Source organism: Eriocheir sinensis, chromosome 60 (assembly GCF_024679095.1).
Source record: "Eriocheir sinensis breed Jianghai 21 chromosome 60, ASM2467909v1, whole genome shotgun sequence".
Classification (NCBI taxonomy): domain Eukaryota; kingdom Metazoa; phylum Arthropoda; class Malacostraca; order Decapoda; family Varunidae; genus Eriocheir; species Eriocheir sinensis.
In genome coordinates this window covers 7,687,469-7,699,028 of record NC_066568.1, presented here as the reverse complement: position 1 = coordinate 7,699,028, position 11,560 = coordinate 7,687,469, and the positions used below count along the sequence as shown (strand labels likewise).

Below are 11,560 nucleotides of genomic sequence, written 5' to 3'. Positions count from 1 at the left end.
CACACACACACACACACACACACACACGTTAATATTTCCTTTCCTTTCTATTTATATCTTTCACACTTTTTTTTTTATCCTTCCTTCCTTCCTTTCCTTCCTTCCTTCTATTCCTTCATTCATTCTCCATTTCCTTATTTTCCTCTATTTCTCGTGACGTCATCAATAAGAAAACAAAACTCGCACCGTTGAAAAGGCGGAAAAAATACAGAAAAATCCGGGTATATTTCAAGAAGGGTCTGGAAATGGCGCTATCCGGCAGCCACGTCATTTCCAGGCGACGCGGGGCTATATAAGGGCGAGGCGGCGGCGGGCGGGCGACAGAGGTCTTCGTCTCACTAACATCGAAAGGTCCTGCGCGTGAGTCTCTTGAACGCCGTGGTGGTCATTACACACCCACCAGTGACACCCACTACTACCACCACCACCACCACCACCACTCACCACCACACCACCACCTCCCCGTGCACCCCTTTACCCTTCCACCCCTTCACCGCCTCCACTTCCTCCGTTCCTCGTGGTGGTGTCCGTCATCACCACCACCACCACCTCCACACCTGTACAAGTGCTACCACCTGCCTCCCACGGGATCATCTTGCGGGCGTAATCAGCGCAAGGTGTTTCCCGGCTCCTGCTTCCTCCCAGGTAGGTTGATTGGGGGGGAGGGGGTCGGGGGGGAGGGGGGAGGAGGGAAAGAAGAAATGGGAGGGACTGAATAGGAAGGGGGGGAGAGGGAAGGTTGAAGGAGGAAGGTAAACGGGGAAGGTTGAGGGAGGGGAAAAATGGAAGAGGTTAAGGAAGGAGAGGAAAGGGAGGGAAAAGAAGGGAGAGGGGGAGAGGGAGGATTGAAGGAGAAAGGTAAAGGGGGAAGGTTGAGGGAGGGGAAAAATGGAAGAGGTTAAGGAAGGGGAGGAAAGGAAAGGGAGGGAAAAGAAGGGAGAGGAAGATAAGGAGGAGGGAGAGTAACTGAGGGGAGAGAAAGGAAACGGAGGGGAAGGGAAAGATGAAAGAGAAAGGAAAGGTGAGGAAGAGGGAGGGAGGGAGGGAGAAGGAAAGAGGAACGGAAGGGGAAACAAAATTAGGTAAATGTTGAAAGGAGAGAGGAATGGAATGAAAGGAAAAGGGAGATGAAGAGGGCAGAGGGGAAGGGGTATGGGAGGGGAAAGAATGTGAGGGAGCAAATTGAAGGGAGATAGAGAGAGAGACGGGGAGAGAAGGGAGAAGGTTGGGAGAGGAAAGGGAGAGGGAGGGAAGGGAAAGGAGGGGGAGATGAGAAAGTAACTTGAAAGAAGAGGGAAAGAGGAAGAAAAGAAAATAAGATAGAGAGGGAGAAAAGGGAGAGGGAGGGAAGGGAAAGGAGGGGGAGATGAGAAAGTAACTTGAAAGAAGAGGGAAAAAGGAAGAAAAGAAAATAAGATAGAGAGGGAGAAAAGGGAGAGGGAGGGAAGGGAAAGGAGGGGGAGATGAGAAAGTAACTTGAAAGAAGAGGGAAAGAGGAAGAACAGAAAATAAGATAGAGAGGGAGAAAAGGGAGAGGGAGGGAAAGGAAAGGAGGGGGAGATGAGAAAGCAACTTGAAAGAAGAGGGAAAAAGGAAAAAAAAAGACAGAGAGGGAGAAAAGAGGGGCAAGTTGAGGGGATTGGGAGGGGGAAAGAAGTGGAAGAACAGTTGATGCACAGAAGGAATATGAAAGTTTTTTGAGTGGACGGTAACACTATCTTTTTTTAAGGGGTGGAGATGGAGATGGAAGCTGCGTGTTCGTGCGTGTTAAGGGAGAGAAGGGAGCACGAAAGGGAGGAAAGGGAGGGAAGGGAGAGGGAAGAAAGGTGAGGCTACAAATAAACCCCCAAATTCGTGACATAAGAAGGACACGGGATGAGAGATTGAAGATATCGACCAACTCTTGCATCAGAAAGCTGGACACACACACACACACACACACACACACACGCACACACAAAACAGCACTAAGGCTTCTTAAACCACGCATAAAGAGACTCACTAAACATGAAAAATTATGCCGATTAGAGAGAGAGAGAGAGCGAGAGCGAGAGAGAACAATAGCTACTTAGCAATTTCATATTTTTCCTTTTTTTGGTTTTTTTTGAATCGAATACAAAGTTGAATAGGAAAAGATAAGAATTAGATGACAGGGAGAGTAAGGAGGAGGAGGAGGAGGAAAGGAAAGCAGAAGGAGGTAAAATAGAACAAGGACACAGAAGGAGGAAAAGGAAAGGAGGGAAATGAAGAGGAGAGTTGAAGGAGAGGTATGAAAATAGTTGAAGGAAAGTTAAAAGGAATAAACTGGAAGAGGAAAGGAAGGAAAGGAACATATTGAGAGGAAGGAATTAAAAAGAGAAAATAAAATAATGAAGGAAAGTTGAAAAGAATGAACTGAGAGAGGAAAGAAGGGAAGTGAAGAAGAGGAGAGGAAGGAATTTAAATGGAGTTGAGAGAGAGGAGTTGAATAAGAGAGTCGAAAGAGAGGAATGGAAGGAGTTGAAAGCTATTGGAAGGAAAGGAACAGAACAGAGACGAGATGAAATGGAAAGGCAGGGTGGAAAGAGAGGAATATAAGGAATTGGAAGGGAGGATTAAAAGAGGGAAGGAAGAAATTGAGAGAGAGTTGAAAGGGAAAGAAATGAAAGAGAAAAGGAAGAAAATGAAGAAGAGAGTTGAAAGAGAGGAAGGGAATAGGAGTAGAAGGAGGGGGAGAGTACAGGAGAGAAAAAGAAGGAATGGAAAAAGAGGAGACGAAGAAATAGAAAGAGTTAAAGGAGAAAAGAGAAAGAAATTGACAAAGAAGAGAGGAAGGAATTGAAGGAGAGGAAAGGAAGGAATTGAGAGGGAGAGGTGAAGGAGAGGAAAGGAAGGATTTTACAGAGAGGAAAGAGAGGAAATGAGAGGGAGAGGTGGACAGGAAAGAAAGGAATAGAAAAGAAAAGTTGAGAGAAAATAAAGGAAGCGAAGGAGAGAGAGAGTTGAAGAGGAAACGAAAATATGGAAAGAGGAGAGAAGAAAATTAAACGGGGAGAGTTGAAGGAGAGGAAAGGAAGGAACTGAGGGGGAGAGTAGAAGGCGAGGAAAGGAAGGAATTGTAAGAGAGGAAAAGAGAGTTGAAAAGGTTGAAAAAGTCCAGAAAAGGAAAACATACAAAAAACTCTCTTCTTTTATATAATCTATTGAATCATAAGATCTTTTATCACTTGTTATTTTCACTGTTATCATTATTACTGATGATGGGAAAACACTGAGAAAGGACTTGATAAAAAAAAATGTACAGAAAAAATATATTCACACACACACACACACACACACACACACACACACACACACACACACACAATGCACAAGAAAAGATATACACACAAATACACACAGCTAGATCACTATTGTAAAATCTAACAAATATTTATCGGTCATTTATGTAACCTTCTCTTCTTTGTTACGATCGTTATCAATACACTATTACTGATGACAAACTCTTCCATTGTTCAGAAAATTGTATAACATGACGGAAACAGACACACCAAAATCAAAACAGTATCGTTATTTGCTCCATCATCGTCATTGTCTGCATTATCATCCTTTGATATTCCTAGTGTTATTTTAGTTCTATTGGGTTTGTATTCTTACTGATGCAAACAGTACAGTCTGTTCATGCGTGTGGCGAGGACATTGCGACCTCGGAAAATTTCACACACCTTGGCAGCATTGTTCATAACAACGGTGTCTCTCCAGGAAGTCTTACGGCGGACTGGCTTGGCCCACGGTGTTATGGACTCGCTCAGCACGAGAATATGGCGTTGTCGATACCTGTGCAGAAGGACAAAGATCTGAATCTTGAAGTCCCTTGTGCTCCCTGTCTTACTCCATGGCTGTGAGACATGGACACTAAATAGAGACTTGGAGAGGCGAGTTGATGCCTTTGGTAATAAGTGTCTACGCAGAATCATGGGATGTCGCTGGAGTGACTTTGTGTCAAACCGGCGACTACTCCGTGAGACTGATTCGACATAAATTACCTGCATAGTCCGTCAACGCCAGCTCCGGCTATACGGGCACGTGGCACGCTGCCCAGAAGCTGATCCTGCTCATCGGGTTGTCTCTGTAAGAGACAATCCTGAGTGGAGGAGGCCAAGGGGACGCCCACGGAGTTGGTGTCTTGAACATGTTGAAAGATCCTGCCGGGATGTACTCGGGTTGGGAAGGGGCCGCATGGAGACTCGCCCGGAGGGACCCCCGGACTTGGCGTCGTGGGGTGGGCGAGGCGGCGCGCAACCCGGCGTATGTCTCCAATGATTGAAAACCAGTCAGTCTTGGGAAAACGTCGACTTAAAATAAATATATGAATAAACCAGAGATAATATTAAAGTATGCGCGATTAAGAACAGGGAAAAGAGGTAAGGTTAATAAATCAGTGAATACAAAATAACTATAAAACAGTGAACGGAAGGAAATTACGATGAAAAATAAGCTAAAAGAAAACGAAAAAAATAACGCCCAATATGACAAACGTTCCATTTTACTTTTATTTCAAGGGTGACGTCACAACAGCCATTTTGAGAGAGAGAGAGAGAGAGAGAGAGAGAGAGAGAGAGAGAGAGAGAGAGAGAGAGAGAGAGAGAGAGAGAGAGAGAGAGAGAGAGAGAGAGAGAGAGAGAGAGAGAGAGAGAGAGAGAGAGAGAGAGAGAGAGAGAAATTTCCAGCATGAGATGGAATGACGGAATATGAGGTGGCAATAAAGGAAGGAGAGGAAGAGGAGGAGGAGGAGAGGGGAAGGAAGAGGAGGAGGAGGAGGAGGAGGAGGAGGAGGAGGAAGAGTGATAAAAGGAGGCAGCACAAAAGCAAGGAGGGAGAGAGAGAGGGGAGGAGAGGGAAGGGGAGGAGAAAAGAGGAATGGAGGGAAAGGGAAGAGGGAGAGAAGGGAGGGAAGGGAGAGAAGAGAGGGAAAGGTGTTGATGTAAAGTGAAGTTACCTGTGAAGCGATAACACAGGTGAGAGAGAGAGAGAGAGAGAGAGAGAGAGAGAGAGAGAGAGAGAGAGAGAGAGAGAGAGAGAGAGAGAGAGAGAGAGAGAGAGAGAGAGAGAGAGAGAGAGAGAGAGAGAGAGAGAGAGAGAGAGAGAGAGAGAGAGAGAGAATAACAAGCAAGAGGAGTGAATGTGAGAAAAAAATAGATAGATAGATAGATAGATAGATAGATAGATAGATAGATAGATAGATAGATACAATGATGATCAAAACACAATTCTTGCCAAAAAAAAAAAAAGAGACAAGTTCAATCATGTTTGATCTTTTTTTTTTTTCTATTGCGAGGTCGATTTTTTTCATTATTTTTCAGACTCCAATTTCAACATCTAAATTCAGACCTTTTGTACGCTCTCACGCACACGCACACACACACACACACACACACACACACACATATGACGACTGATAAGAGAATGAAAATTAAATGTTCTATCGATCGGAAAAAAAGCAGATAAAGGAAGGAAGGAAGGAGGGAAGGAAGGAAAGAGGGGAAATAGGAGAAAATGGAGGAAGAGTAGGAGGGAGAAAAGAAAGGAAGGAAGGAAGAAATGATAGAAGGAAGGAAGGAAGGAAGGAGGGAAAGAAGGAAAGAGGGGAAATAGGAGAAAAGGGAGGAAGAGAAGGAGGGAGAAAAGAAAGGAAGGAAGGAAAGAAGAAATGATAGAAGGGAGGAAGGAAGAAAGGAAGGAAGGAAAATAGTAAAGAAGAGAAGAAGGTTGGAAAAAAAAGGAAGAGAGTAAGGAAAGAAGGAAGGAAGGAAAGAAGGGAGAAAGGGAGAGGAAGGAAAGATGGGAAGGAAAGAGAGAGGGCGTAATAAAATAGGAAAGGAAGAAACGGAAGTAAGAAGGAAGGAAAAAAGGAAGGAATGGGAGATGGAAAGAAGGAAGGAAGGAAAGAAGAAAGGAAGGAAGAAAGGGAGGAAGAAAAGAAATAAAGAAGAAAGAGGAGGAGAAAGAATGGAAGAAAAAAAAAAGAAGTTAGTTTAATTATTTCTCACGTACTGCAAGAGAGAGAGAGAGAGAGAGAGAGAGAGAGAGAGAGAGAGAGAGAGAGAGAGAGAGAGAGAGAGAGAGAGAGAGAGAGAGAGAGAGAGAGAGAGAGAGAGAGAGAGCACGTACAACACAAACCAGGGAAAAATATTTGGCATTCTTTTTTTTTCTAATTCAACGTCACTCTTCGTTTCTTTTTCCTTTCTCTCTTTTCCTTCTTTTTGACAATATTTTCTAAGAAGTGTGAGGCAATAAAATCTACTCGCTTTGTCTTTTCTCCTCCTCTTCCTCTTCTTCTTCTTCTTCAATGTCTTCAAATTCTCTCTCTCTCTCACTTGTTTTATTCCTTTCTTCTCTCTTTCTTTCTCTTCCTTCCTTCTATCTCTCCATACTTTCTTCCTTTCTTCTTTCCTACTTAGATTCCTCCCCTTTCTTCCTTACTGCTTTTCATCCCTACTTTTCCTTCTTTCAATACTTTCTTTATGCTTTCTTTTCTTCCTTCCTTCCTTCCTTCTCTTTCTTTTAACTCTCCCTTTTTTCTCCAGTTTATTTCAAGTGTAACATTATTTCCTTTTTCCTTTCTTCCTTCATTTCCTTCCTCTTCCTTCGTCTATAATTTTCCTTTTCTTTTCCTCTTCTCGTTTTCATCCATCTTCCGTCTCCTCCTCTGCTTGTCTTCTCTTTCTTCTTATCTTTTTTTCCTCTTCCTCCTTCTCCTCTTCATCCTTCTACCTCTCTTTCGCTTATCTCTTATCATTTTCATCTCACTATTTTTCTTTTCCTCCTGTCTTCTTTTCCTACATCTTTTCTTTCTCTCATTTTCTTCCTTTTCTCTTCTACTCTTCATCTTCATATTCTTATCATTTCTTCCTTTCTCTCCTCTTCATCCTTCTTCCTTCCTTCTTGTTAGTTTTTTTTTGTTTTCCTTCCATCCTTCTCCTTTTCTCCTCCTCCTCATTCTTCTTCTTATTTTCTTCTTCCTCTCTTCTTTTCTCCTCTATCTTATTTGTCTTGCTTTTAATCTTCTTCCTCCTCATGTCTTCTCTTCTATCTTAAGCATTGTCATCATATTTTCTTCTTCTTTCTTCTTTTCTCTTCTTCTCTCTCAATCCATCTGTCTATTAATCTGTCTTGTCCCAGATGGCTTTAGAGAGAGAGAGATAGGGAGATAGAGAGAGGGCGAGAGCGAGCGAGCGAGAGAGAGAGAGAGAGAGAGAGAGAGAGAGAGAGAGAGAGAGAGAGAGAGAGAGAGAGAGAGAGAGAGAGAGAGAGAGAGAGAGAGAGAGAGAGAGAGAGAGAGAGAGAGAGAGAGAGAGAGAGAGAGAGAGAGAGAGAGAGATACAAAGACACCAAATGCAATAAACAGGAGGCAAAAAATGAAGAGGAAGAAAAAGAGGAGGAAAAAATAAGCAACGAGGAGGAGGAGGAGGAGGAGGAGGAGGAGGATAAGAAGAAGAGGAAGGAAGAAAATGAGAAGGAGGAAGAGAAAGATTAATACTGAAAGAGAAGGAGGTGGAGGAGGAGGAGGAAGAGGAGGAGAATGAAGAGAAGGAGGAAGAGAAAGATAAGAAGAGGAAGAGAAAGAGTGAAAAAAAGAGAAGAGGAAGAACAAGAAGGAAAGGAAAGAAAAAAAACGAAAAGGAGAAGGAAGAATTAAGAGAAAAGTTGATAGAGGTGAAAAAGGAGGAGGAGAAAGATGAAGAAGAGGAGAAAGGAAGGACGAGGAAAAAAAGGATAAATTCAAAAAGAGAAAAGGAGGAGAAGAACAAGAAGGAAGGAAGGAAAAGGAGGAGGAAGAATGAAGAGAAAAGTGGATGAAAGGTAGAAGAGGAGGAAGAAGAGGAAGAAGAAGGGGAAGAGGAGACAGAGGAAGATGATTAATTAAGAGGAGAGAAGAGGACAAAATAAAAAAAACAGACCACAAACACAAGAAACAAACACACAAACACGAGGAACAAACAGTGGGATAAAACACACACACACACACACAGGAAAAAATGACAAAGAGAGAGAGAGAGAGAGAGAGAGAGAGAGAGAGAGAGAGAGAGAGAGAGAGAGAGAGAGAGAGAGAGAGAGAGAGAGAGAGAGAGAGAGAGAGAGAGAGAGAGAGAGAGAGAGAGAGAGAGAGAGAGAGAGAGAGAGAGAGAGAGAGAGAGAGAGAGCAAAACAGGCAACACAAAGGCTAAGTAACACAAAACATTCTGAAATTGTGTTGTGCTGTGTTGCTGAGAAGGAAAAACGAGTGTGTGTGTGTGTGTGTGTGTGTGTGTGTGTGTGTGTGTGTGTGTGTGGGATATTGTGGCATTAAACTCTCTATTTCTGTTTTTTTTCTCTCTCTCTCTCTCTCTCTCTCTCTCTCTCTCTCTCTCTCTCTCTCTCTCTCTCTCTCTCTCTCTCTCTCTCTCCGTCTCGTGGGAGGGGGAAAGAGGAGAGAAGGAGAGGGAGAGGTAATGAAGGAGAAGAGGGGAGAGAGATGACGGAATAAGGGAGAGGTAAATGAAGGAGAGGGAGGAAAAAGAAAGGAGGAGGAGGAGGAGGAGGAGGAGGCATAGATGTAAGCGTGGGAAGAGAAGAAAAAGAAAAAAGGGGAGGGAGGAAAGAAAGAAGGGAGAAAAGAAGGGGAGCGAAGGGTGGGAAGAAGAAACAGACATAGAGAAAAGAAGAGGGGAAGAAAAGAAGATAATAAATGAGGAAGGGGAGAGAAGATGTTAATAGAGAGAGTGGAGGAAACTATATAATGAGGAGGAGGAGGAGGAGGAGGAGGAAGATTTACAGGGAGAGGAAGAAGAAAATTTGATGGAGAAGTTGAGGGGTAAAGGAAGAGACGGAATAGGAGGTAAGGAAGGAAGGGAGGAACGAGAGAGGAGGGAAAGAAGGAAGGAAGGAAAACAAGAAGGGAATTAGCAAGTGGAGGAGAAGATAAGAACGGAAGAGGAAGAGTAAGACGAAACAGGTGAATGGAATAGTGAAGAAGGAGGAGGAGGAGGAGGAGGAAGAAGAGGTAAGTAAAATGGAGTGGTAGCGGAGGGGGAGGAGGAGGGGGGGAGAGAAGAGGAGAAGGAGGAGGAGGAGAGGGAAAGACGAGGAACGATATTAGCGTGTTAAGAAAAGGAAGAAAAGGAAGAAGAAAAGTTGAAAAATAAGAGTGAAAAGGAAGACAAGTTACGGAAGAAAGGATGATGATGATGATGTTGAGGAGGAGGAGGAGGAGGAGGAGGAGAAGATAAAAACCTAAAAATGCAGTTCCAAAAGAGATGAAAGACTAAAGCTACTGGTTAACTCTTGCAGCAGGGAATGGGACAGCATAAAAATGAACAAGAGTCAGTAGAATCTTTAGTAGCAGTAGCAACAGCACCAACAGAAGTAGTAGTTGCAAGTAGCACCAGAAGTAGTAGTAGTAGTAGTAGTAGTAGTAGAAGTAGTGGACTATATGGGAAGAGTAATTTGATGGAGTGGTTGAGAGAGAAGGGATGCCGGAGGGATGGTGAAGGAGGGAGAAGGAAGGGAGAGGGAAGGGAGACTACGAAGGGAGAGAGAAATAAGGGAGAAGAGAGAGGGAGAGAAGTAGTAGCTCAGAGCAGGTGGAGGACAGAGGAAGGAAGGAAGGAAGGAAGGAAGGAAGGAAGGAAAGAAGGAAGGGAGGCAGGTAAAGGCAGGTGAGGAAGAAAAGTGAGGAAAGTAGTAGTAGTAGTAGTAGAAGTAGTAGTAGTAGTAGTAGTAGTAGTAGTAGTAGTAGTGTGAAGATAGTTGGTAAGGAGGGAAGATAAAGATAGAGTGGCCGATGCAGTGGAGGAGGTGGAGGTGGTGGAGGTGGTGGAGGTGGTGGCAGGCCGCAGAAGAAGGTCAGCCTGCAGGTCGGATAAGCCTTCTTACTGCCCGGGACTACAAGACAGGTTTTCAGAGTGGTGGTGGTGGTGGTGGTGGTTGTGGCTGTGGTTGTGGTGGTGGTGGTGGTGGTGTGGTGGTGATGGTAGTAGTAGTAGTAGTAGTAGTAGTTGTAGTAGTAGTCAAATTCCTGATATATACGAAAAATAAAGCAAAAATAGCCCACCCCCAAAAATCCTTTCTTCAAATCAAGATATTTCCCTTTGATTATTGGTATTTCGACCGAGGCAGAAGAGGAGGAAGAGGAGGAGGAGGAGGAGTAGGAGGATGAAGAGGAGGAGGAGGAGGAGAAGTTGGGGAATACGTAATTAGGAAAAGGGAGAGAAGTTGTAAAGAAAAGAGGAAGATGAGGAAGATGGAAGAAGAGGATGAAGAGAAGTAGAAGAAGAATAGAAGAATAAGGAAGAGATGGATGGAAGGAGGAGGAGGATGAAGGAAAAGAGAAGAAGGAGAAGGAAGAGGAAGGTGAGGAAAAGAAGGAGGAGGAAGGAGACGAAAAGGAGGAGGAGGAGGAATAGAAGGAGGAGGAGGATGACGGAGAAGAGAAGGAGGAGGAGGAGGAGGAGGAGGAAGGTGAAGAAAAGAAGGAGGAAGGAGACGAAAAGAAGGAGGAGGAAGGAAACGAAAAGGAGGAGGAGGAGGAATAGAAGGAGGAGGAGGAGGAGGATCAGGAGGAGGAGTTGGAAAAGGAAAAGGAAAAAGGAGAGATGGAAATAATAAAAGTTGAAGAAGAAGAAAATATAATAGACAAAAGAAAAGGAAGAAGAGAAGAACAAGAAGATTCACATGACAGAGAGGATACAGGAGAAAGAAGAACAGAAGGAGGAGGAGGAGGAGGAGGAGGTGTATAGAGAGGTTTAGCTTTAAGAAGGCTAAATATGAAATGTGAAGACCGCCATTAAAACATTGATTACACACACACACACACACACACACACACACACACACACACACACACACACACACACACACAGCATCTCTTTACTTATTAAAAAGGAGAACAAAAATCAGAAGAATATGACAGTTCACTTCTTTTTATGAGAGAGAGAGAGAGAGAGAGAGAGAGAGAGAGAGAGAGAGAGAGAGAGAGAGAGAGAGAGAGAGAGAGAGAGAGAGAGAGAGAGAGAGAGAGAGAGAGAGAGAGAGAGAGAGAGAGAGAGAGAGAGAGAGAGAGAGATGAAGAAATGATGGAATAGAGAATGAAAGAAAAAGAATGAGAGGGAAGGAAGAGGAAAGATAGGGGTGGAAGGAAAGAATAGAGAATAAGAGGAATGAAGAGGAGGAAAGATGAAGAGGAGTGGAGAGATAAAGAGGTAGAGAGACAAAATGGAGGAAGAAGAAGAGGAATATAAAAGGAGAGATGAATGGAAGTGGAGAGATAGACGAGGAGAGACAAAGTGGAGGAAGAAGAGGAGAAACGTAGAGAAGCAAAAATGGAAAGAAGTGGAGAGATTGAGGAGGAGAGACAAAGTGGAGGAAGAAGAGGAGAAATGTGGAGAAGCAAAAATGGAAAGAAGTGGAGAGATTGAGGAGGAGAGACAGAGTGGAGGAAGAAAAGGAATGAAGAGAGGGAAAGATGGAAAAAAAAGTAGAGAGAGAGAGAGAGAGAGAGAGAGAGAGAGAGAGAGAGAGAGAGAGAGAGAGAGAGAGAGAG

The 11,560-nt window shown here is 43.7% G+C and overlaps 1 protein-coding gene across 1 annotated transcript in view; it reads left to right on the top strand.

The window, feature by feature from the left end:
• The first annotated feature begins 309 nt into the window (after positions 1–309).
• Positions 310–11,560, top strand: part of LOC126985852 (uncharacterized) — a 172,806-nt gene continuing 161,555 nt past the window's right edge. The window contains exon 1 of the mRNA XM_050841322.1: positions 310–645. The gene's annotated coding sequence lies outside the window, so the exon portion shown is untranslated. The remainder of the gene's footprint in view (positions 646–11,560) is intronic.